The sequence below is a fragment of the Oryza brachyantha genome, chromosome 6 (genome assembly GCF_000231095.2).
Source record: "Oryza brachyantha chromosome 6, ObraRS2, whole genome shotgun sequence".
In the NCBI taxonomy this organism is placed as follows: domain Eukaryota; kingdom Viridiplantae; phylum Streptophyta; class Magnoliopsida; order Poales; family Poaceae; genus Oryza; species Oryza brachyantha.
Window position 1 is genome coordinate 10,365,430 of NC_023168.2, and position 9,089 is coordinate 10,374,518.

Below are 9,089 nucleotides of genomic sequence, written 5' to 3' on the forward strand. Positions count from 1 at the left end.
CAAGAGCTATTATATGTCATGGCCAGAAATTCCTCACACGAATTTCTGAACTTAATTGTGTATTAAATCCCTGTCCAGAACCAGCCAGGGTACACAAAAAGACAATGTTGATTACATAACCATCGTTCTTAGAAACAACTGAAAATTACACTTATTCTAGCAGAAATGCAGTGGAAAGAAAAAGGTAGACTAGCTCCAGCGGGTAAGGCTCCAGTCCACAGGCAAAGCTTCGACGGCAGATCAACTCACTCCTGAGAGACACCTCCATCGGACTCGACTTCCAGCTCTGGTGGGGAAAGTTAAGCAAGGCTGAGTACAAACCACCGTACTCAACAAGTGACACGGACAAGAGAGCAATAAATGATGCATAGAGATTATCAAGGGTAGGCTAGGGTTAGTTGCAGTAAAGCAGCGGTTAAACAAATAACAGAGAGTAAAAAGAATAAAGGTAATTTGAATACAATAAAGGATAAGTAAATAACAGTTGTAAAGTACCACAACACTGTCCAACGTTACACCACGTTGCAACAGGCCCAACCACTACTCAATGTTACACCACGTTGCAGTAGTCCCGAGTGAAAACCAGTTTACTCAAGCTATTAAAGGTTCACTAATCACAGTGAAGTTGGGAGCTCGCCCGTAACCGTGGGCACGGCTATTCGAATAGTTTATACTCCGATCAGAGGTGCACTACTGTACCCACAAGACACGACTCCCCTACACTTGAATGTGCGCCGACATACCACCGTGGTATACCAGAAAGAAGACCGTGATAGGACCCGTCACATAACCCTACCTATTTAATCGCACCACACTTCAGATTTCACCCCCTCCTTTACACCAAGTCGGGCAGTCCCCTCTTGTGCCTTGGTAGATTCGGAAGCAGTAGAGGCTTTCGTTACACCACGATTGCCCGTCCATACTCCATCACGCCTACCCTTGCCTCGGTACGTCAAATAGTTCGAAGTCATGCTCCAAATCCCACCTTACCCATTTCGGCATGTGGTTAGCACTTAATTACTTCTAGGGTTTCCCGTGAACCGGTCCTTAATTGCCATGGGTGCGACTCTCAAAACCATGCACCCATAGCCCACCATTATCAATAGTTTAGTTGACATTAGCCCGAACCGGGTAATGAATCAATATCTCAGCTATTCAGAACTAAGCATGATTTAATGTGATCCCATGAGCTACTTGTTCCAAGCACGGCTAAGCATTAATCTAGGCCTAACATTAATCAAGTTACCCTTGGTCCAGCAGTGAATAAAGTTGGATAAACAACGGCATAATAATAAGGTTTACCCGAAAATAACATACAGTAAATACTTTAATTAAAACAATGCATATTTGAATAAATAAAGCGGGGAATTTGCAATAATGGGTTCAATATGATCAAAGATGAGTGTCACTTAACTTGCTCTGGCCCCTGGGGAACTTCGGCGACGATTTCGAAGTAAACCGGCTCTTCGGCGGGGTCCGAATCTAAGCGACAAAGCACAAAAATAAATAAAATAGGCACAAACTCTACTGAAACAGCAAAAGAAACTATTTTCAATGGATTCTTGACAATTTTATGAATTTAATGAAATTTGAATGGACCTAAACGGACACTAGATGAATTACTTATGGATTTTAGAAGTTTTCTAGGTTTTTAAGCTAAACAGAAAAGTCCTAAATCAATTATTGCGCAATTAGTGGGGCTGCTGACGTCAGCGAGGAGAGAGGAGGCGCTGACGGGTGGGGGCCACTTGTCGGTGGGAGAGAGGGGAGAGGAGAGGCTGACAAGTGGGTCCCACGGGAGGAGAGAGGGAGGAGAGGCGCGGGGCAACTGACGGGTGGGACCCGTCGGTCGGCGAGAGGGGAACAGAGACGGGAGCGGGGAAAGCAGCTCAGGCGGACGGCGGCAGCCGGCGGCGGTGACGGCAGCGGCGCACGGCGACGGCGACGGCGCGACGGCGACGACCGGTGTGCGTCGACGGCGCGTGGCGCGCGATCGAGGCGGCGGCGCACGCGGCGCAGCCGGGCAAAGCAGCGACGACGGACTGGCGCGGCGACGACGAGTGGGCGACGAGCGCGGGCACGCACGGGCGTGGGTGGCGGTGACTTAGCGACGGCGTCGCGAAGGCGACGACGACAGGAGCGCGCGGCGGTGATGACGAGCTCCGCACACTTAATTAGTGAACTGTAATTGTCTTGCTTAGGAAACACACTTAAAAACCACACAACTCCTGGCGGTACAACCATAACCCCACTACTGCTATGGTTCACCACTAGCCCCAAGCGAAGCAAACCTAACACACCAAAACTAGCACACAACGACTAAGAACGAAGCTAAAGACGACGTCTAGGGCACGGAAGGAGAGCGACGATCGATGACAGGAGACGGATCTTCCTCGTCTTCGGAACGGCTCCTGGAGTTGTTGGGGAGACCATCTTCATCTTCACTAGAAGCGGACTCACTGCTGCTAGAGACTGAGACAAGACTGTTGCGGTTCCTTGCAGCGTTGAAAGGGGAGACACCTTCCTCGGGCACTGGGGTTGGAGAGGTTGGCACCATATGCATCAGTGGTCTAGGTTCATCCGGGGCACCGGGGTAAGACTGAACTCTTGGTGGCCCACGGGTTCGCTTCCTTGCCGTAGTGCGAAGCCTTGCACCACCGGGCTCTGGGAGTCCTTTGAGCCTGTCGTTCTCCTTCTTTAACCGGTCGATCTCATCCTGCAGACGAACGGTCTGACTGAGCTTGGTGTCGTTCAAGGCCTTGGATGCTTCGTGGAGGTCGTGATGCATCTGGTCGAGGCCCTGCAGCACCGTGCACATCCTACCGAAGGTAGGGTCTTGCTCACTTCGCGCAGACCGAAACCTACTGACCATGGAATTGGGTCCACGACCAGGGTGATACCGGTAAGCCGAATGCCGAAACGTCAGGTCGTGCCTGGCCCTGAGCATTGTCATCAGACTGTAAGCAGCTTCCTGGCAGGCATGCTCATGCGAACCTCCAGCTCCTTCTGCTTCCAAGTTAGGGAGGAAACCGAGGATTCCATATAGCTCCAATCTGACTCGGTGGGGAAACTCGCCTTCAAGAGGGTGGATCGTGGTGTACTCTGGCTCATAGGGGTATCCTGCCGTGAACGAGACTCTTGCCAACTCTGCCAGCCATTCCGTTTCCACGATGGTACAAAGGGTGGTGAGCCATCTATAGAACACAAGGATTTGGAATCAATAGATGCAAAATTTTATTTCAAGATAAATAAATCATAAAAGAAACAAAGTAAATAAAGTTTTACCCGTAAATCGATTTACTCACGCTTTTCAACCAAAAGGGGTTTTGTCTTTTTAAATGACTAACGCTTTTGAAAAGCACTAACCCATTTTCAAAACACTCTAACTTTCGCAAACTATGCACAAACATGAAAAGCAGAGGGCTCTTAGGGTTCCATTGGGCTGATCCTACGGTCAAAGGAGGCTCTGATACCAACTTGTCACGCCCAGAAATTCCTCACACGAATTTCTAAACTTAATTGTGTATTAAATCGCTATCCAGGACCAACCAGGGTACACAAAAAGACAATGTTGATTACATAACCATCGTTCTTAGAAACAACTGAAAGTTACACTTATTCTAACGGAAATGCAGCGGAAAGAAAAATGTAGACTAGCTCCAGCGGGTACGGCTCCAGTCCACAGGCGAAGCTTCGACAGTGGAACATCTCACTCCTGAGAGGCACCTCCATCGGACTCAACTTCCAGCTCTGGGGTGGGAAAGTTAAGCACTTGAACGTACTACTGTACCCACAAGACACGACTCCACTACACTTGAACGTGCGCCGACATACCACCATGGTATACCGGAAAGGAGACTGTGATAGGACCCGTCACATAACCCTCCCTATTTAATCGCACCACACTTCAGGTTTCACCCCCCTCCTTTACACCATGTCCAGCAGTCCCCTCTTGTGCCTTGGTAGATACGGAAGCAGCAGAGGCTTTCGTTACACCACGATTGCCCGTCCATACTCCATCACGCCTACCCTTGCCTCCGTACGTCAAATAGTTCGAAGTCATGCTTCAGATCCCACCTTACCCATTTCGGCATGTGGTTAGCACTTAATTCCTTCCAGGGTTTCCCGTGAACCGGTCCTTAATTGCCATGGGTGCGACTCTCAAAACCATGCACCCATAGCCCACCATTATCAATATTTTAGTTGACATTAACCCGAACCAGGTGATGAATCATTATTACAGCTACTCAGAGCTAAGCATGATTATTAAATGATCCCATGAGCTACTTGATCTAAGAACGGCTAAGCATTAACCTAGGCCTAACTCTATTGAAGTTACCCTTGGTCTAGCATGAATAAAGTTGGATAAATAATGGCATAATAATAAGGATTACCCGAAAAATAAATACGGTAAATACTTTAATTAAAACCATGCATATTTGAATAAATAAAGCGGGAAATTTGCAATAATATGTTCAATATGATCAAAGATGAGTGCACTTGCCTTGCTCTGGTCCTTGGGGAACTTCGGCAACGATCTCGAAATAAACCGGCTCTTCGGTGGGGTCCGAATGTAAGCGACAAAGCACAAAAATAAATAAAACAGGTACAAACTCTATAGAAACAATAAAAGAAAGTATTTTTAATGGATTCTTGAAAATGTTATGAATTTAATGAAATTTGAATGGACCTAAACGGAGACTAGATGAATTAGATATGACTTTTAGAAGTTTTCTAGGTTTTCAACTAAACAGAAAAGTCCTAAATCAATTATTGTGCAATTAATAGGGCTGCTGACGTCAGCGAGGAGAGAGAAGGCACGCCGACAGGTGGGATCCACCTATCGGTGAGGGAGAGGGGGGGAAAAGGCTGACGGGTGGGACCTGCCGGGAAGAGAGAGGAGAGGGGGTCGGCGTGCGGCTGACGGGCTGGGCCCGCACGATAGAGAGAGGGAGAGGAGTTCGGCCGGGGGAGGGGAGACGGTGGCGGCGATGAGCCGGCGGCGACGGTGCGACTTGGCGGTGGCGACGACGGCCGACGTGGCAGCAAGGATGCAGTCGGTGGTGATGGCGCGAGACGGTGGGCGCGGTGCACCGCGGCGACACGACGGGAACGCCGGGCGGCTCGGGGAGGCGACGGTGGGCGCGGCAGCGCGGCGACGCTCCGATGACAGCGGGGTCACGTCGGCGTTGACGAGGCAGGGGTGATGGCGGGTGGAGAGGCGACGGCGGCGCCCGGAGCGCACACGCGCGGCGGCGGCGGTGGTCTTGCTGACGGCGCACGGAAAGGAAAAGGGAGGGGAAGAGGGGACGGTGAGGGGTTACCGGCAGTGGGAGCGGGCGCAGTGAATGGGCGAGGCGAGACGTGGGGTGACGGCTGGCTGTGAGCGAGATCGGCGACGGAGGGCGAGATTGCTCGGCAGCGGCGAGAAGGTCGGGCGCGGCGGCGGCTTGATTAGATTGAGAAAAAGGCAGCGGCGTGCGGGAGAGGGGGATTTATAGGGGAAGGTGGCGCCGGCTAGGGCGGGCGGTCGTTGGAGACCGAGTCGCAGACTTCGGCGAGAGCACGAGCGCGAGCGCGGCGCTGGGCCGAGGAGCGGTGGGCCGAGGCGGAGCGTAGCTGGGTCAAGGCGGCCTGGCCAGGAGGAGGGGAGGGGGCGCAGCGCGCGGGGAGGAGAGGGGATGGGCCGGCTCGGCCGTGGGCCGGCCCAAGAGGAAGGAAGGGAGGGAGGGGAGGAAAAAGAAAGAGAGAAAGAAAGAAGAAAAAGAGAAAGGAGGAAAATTAGACTTCGACCCAATTTGAGAAGGAAGGGAAAAAGAAAAGAGAAAGGAGGGGAAAAAAGGAAAAATCCCCACTTTTGCTGAGTTTTAAATTAATTTGTTTGGCCAAATTTTATACATCTTCAATTTAAGTTTAAATCCCGTTAAACGATTCGGAACTTCGATTTAATTAAATTAATTCCTTTAGAGGGATTTTTCCTGAGTTAATTAAGCTAATTATTATTTACGAAATTCTTTTACAAATTAGGCTTAGGATAAAACTCCGGGCGTGACAGGATCGCACTCCACCTCTCCCCTGTCGTACTCCTCCTCTCTCCCCCTGCGATCTCTCCCCCTCCTCAACCCTAGCCGCGTCCAACTCCCTCTCCCCCTTTTGTGCAATCTGTCCCACCTCCCCCTGGACGATCTCCTCTATCCCTTCCCTGCCTGCAGCGCCGCACACCCCAATCCCCCTTTGGTCTCACATCCTTCTCCCCCCTGCCAAGCAGAGTGCGATCTCCCTCCCCCTCACAGCCGTGAGGCATCCAATCCCACCTCTCTCATGGTAAAAGATCAATTCCAATTAATTAGAACTCTATTTCTTATCCCTTTGAAATTTTATCTATTCCCTTTTTATAGCGGATGAATTCTTTGATTTATCTCTAATTCTTCTCCTATAAATAGACTCTCAAGCCCCCATCATTTCCCCGTCTTTTTTTTCAGTCGCGCTGCGCCCACGCCGTCGCTCTGCTTCGCCGGCGCCGCCTCCTGTCCAGCAGCAGCGCAGCAAGCCGCTAGCCGCCCTACTGCATCCCGGTTCGCCGCAGCCAAAGCCGATCTACTCCGTCGCTGATCTTCAGGTTCGATGTTGTTTTTCTTGCGAATCAATCTAAATTCATCTACTGTTTAATTGCTTAGATTCTCTACTCTAATTCTCTAATCCAATTCGTCCCACCGGCCCAACGGCCGCGCCGTTTTTCCCGGTCGCTGGCCATCGTGCGCGCCGCCTCCTGCATCACCGCTGCCCGTGACGATGCAACGGCCGATGCCGGTTTTCCTGCGCCGACCGCCGCCGAATCCGTCGCCCGACGTAACCACCTCCTCGCTTCTCCCGGTGCCGTCCCATTTCCCGCGCCAGACGCCAACCACCTCCCTGCCCTTCCCACGAGCGCCGCCTCCTCCCGCTCCTACTTAATTCCCCTGGCCGCCGCTCACTCCCCCTTCGCCTCTTCCTCACACTCGACTTCACCGACGCGCCATGCCACGTCGCCACTCCACGAGGGGTCGCGCCGCCGCTTCCCCTCCTTCCTCAACCCCGGTGAGCCTATTCTTTCCTTCCTCCTCCCTCCACTCTCCCTGGCCATCAGCGGTTGTTGCTCACGCCGCCGGCCTAGCGCCGCCTCCCGGTGCTCGCCTCCGGGTCGGTCGTCGTTCGCCGCCCTCCGCCGAATCCACCGCGTCGGCCGGCATTGCCATCTCCCCGCGCCGGCCGAGTCCGACTCCACCATGCCGCCACCGCCGTGCCTGATCTCGCATGCCGCCGTTGCTCCTGCTCACTACTGACCGTCACCGCGTGTGCCACCGCCTCGCCGACGTGTCTCGCCTTCACCGCCACCGGTGAGCAACTCCTCTCCCCTCTCCCTTCTATTTCCTCTTCGCCGCAGCCGCTGGGCACCGCTACCGCTGGGTCGCCGCCCGATGTCATCGCCGTCACGCCGTCATTTTTCCGCCCTCGACTTCCCGCGCCACCGCCCCGCTGCATCCCCCTCCTCTTCCTCCATGCGTGCCCCGGCCCTTGTCATTTCCACCACCGGCGTTCGCCGCCACTGGTCGCCATTCGTCGCTGCCGCCCATTGCCCGTCGCCGCGATGCCCGAGCCGATGCCTCGGGCCCGCTCCGTGCCGCCATCATCGTCGGTGGCGGTGCGCTGTCACCTCTTGGCCATCGCCGTCACCGTCATCTTCGCCAGTGCTAGTCGCCATGCCTCCGCGCCGCCCGGCCACCGACCGCTGCCACCTGGCCACTCCCTTCCCGCTCCGCGCCGCTCGGCCGAGCCATCTCCTTCCCCTCCTCTGTTCTCTATCTCTGCCATGTGGGGCCGCCCGCCAACCTTTCCCCTCTCTCTCCCCACGCGGGCCCCCTTTATTTGTCTCTCCCTCTAGTGGGCCCACTCGGTCAGCTGCTCTCCTCCCTCTCCTTGTCACGGAGTCATGGGCCCCACGGCCAGCCCCCCTTTCTCCGACCCGTGAGGTCCACGCGTCAGCCGCCACCTCTCCCCCTGGAGCCAGCCCATGGACCTAGTCCATGGTGTACCAACACACCGTTGAGTCACTAGCCAGTGGGCCCAGTGCATCAGCACTTCCTCTTCCTCTGTGCTAACATCATCACCTCCAATTATTGCACAATAAATCATTAAGGTTTTGTGTTTAGTTTAAAAACACAGCTATTCTTCTAAAATTCATAACTAATTCATCTAGTCTCCGTTTTAGTCCATTCAAGTTTCATTAAATACAGAAAAATGTCACGAATCCATTAAAAGTAGTTTCTTTCTCTGTTCAGTAGTTTTATAGCCTATTTTTGCTTGTTTGCTCTGTTTGTTGTAGGTTTTTCCCCATCGCAGAGCCATTCATTCTCGAAGTCATCGTCGAAGTTCCTCGTGGATCTGAGCAAGGAAAGTGGCACCTTCTTTGATCATATTGAACCGATGTTTATAAAACCCCGCTTTACATTCAAACATGCATTGTTCTATGTAAATCTATTTATTTTATCTTTATGTTGGGCAAGAAACTTTATATATCCGTTGATTCCCACTCATTATTATTGTCATCCCAGGGTGAATTTGACTAGAAATAGGCTTAGTCAAGGCGTAGCCATGCTTAGTTCGACTAGCTCACCAATTGTTATTTAATTAATTATTAGACTTTGATAGACCTTTAATGGTTGTGATCATTATTAATCTCCCGATGTGGATTAATATAACTAAAATATTGCTTATGGTGGGCTGTGGGTGCATGGTTTTGAGAGTCATGCCCATCGCAATTAAGGACCAGTTCTCAGGAAATCCTGGAAGTATATAGTGCTAACCACATGCCAAAATGGGTAAGGTTGTATTTGAATCATGGCTTCGAACTGTTTGACGTACCAAGGCAAGGGTAGGCGTGATGGAGTATGGACGGACAATCGTGGTGTAACGAAAGCCTCTGCTGCTTCCGGATCTACCAAGGCACAAGAGGGGACTGCCCGACTTGTTGTAAAGGAGGGGGTGAAGCCTGAAGTGCGGTGCGACTAAATAGGGAGGGTTATGTGACGGGTCCTATCACGGTCTCCTTT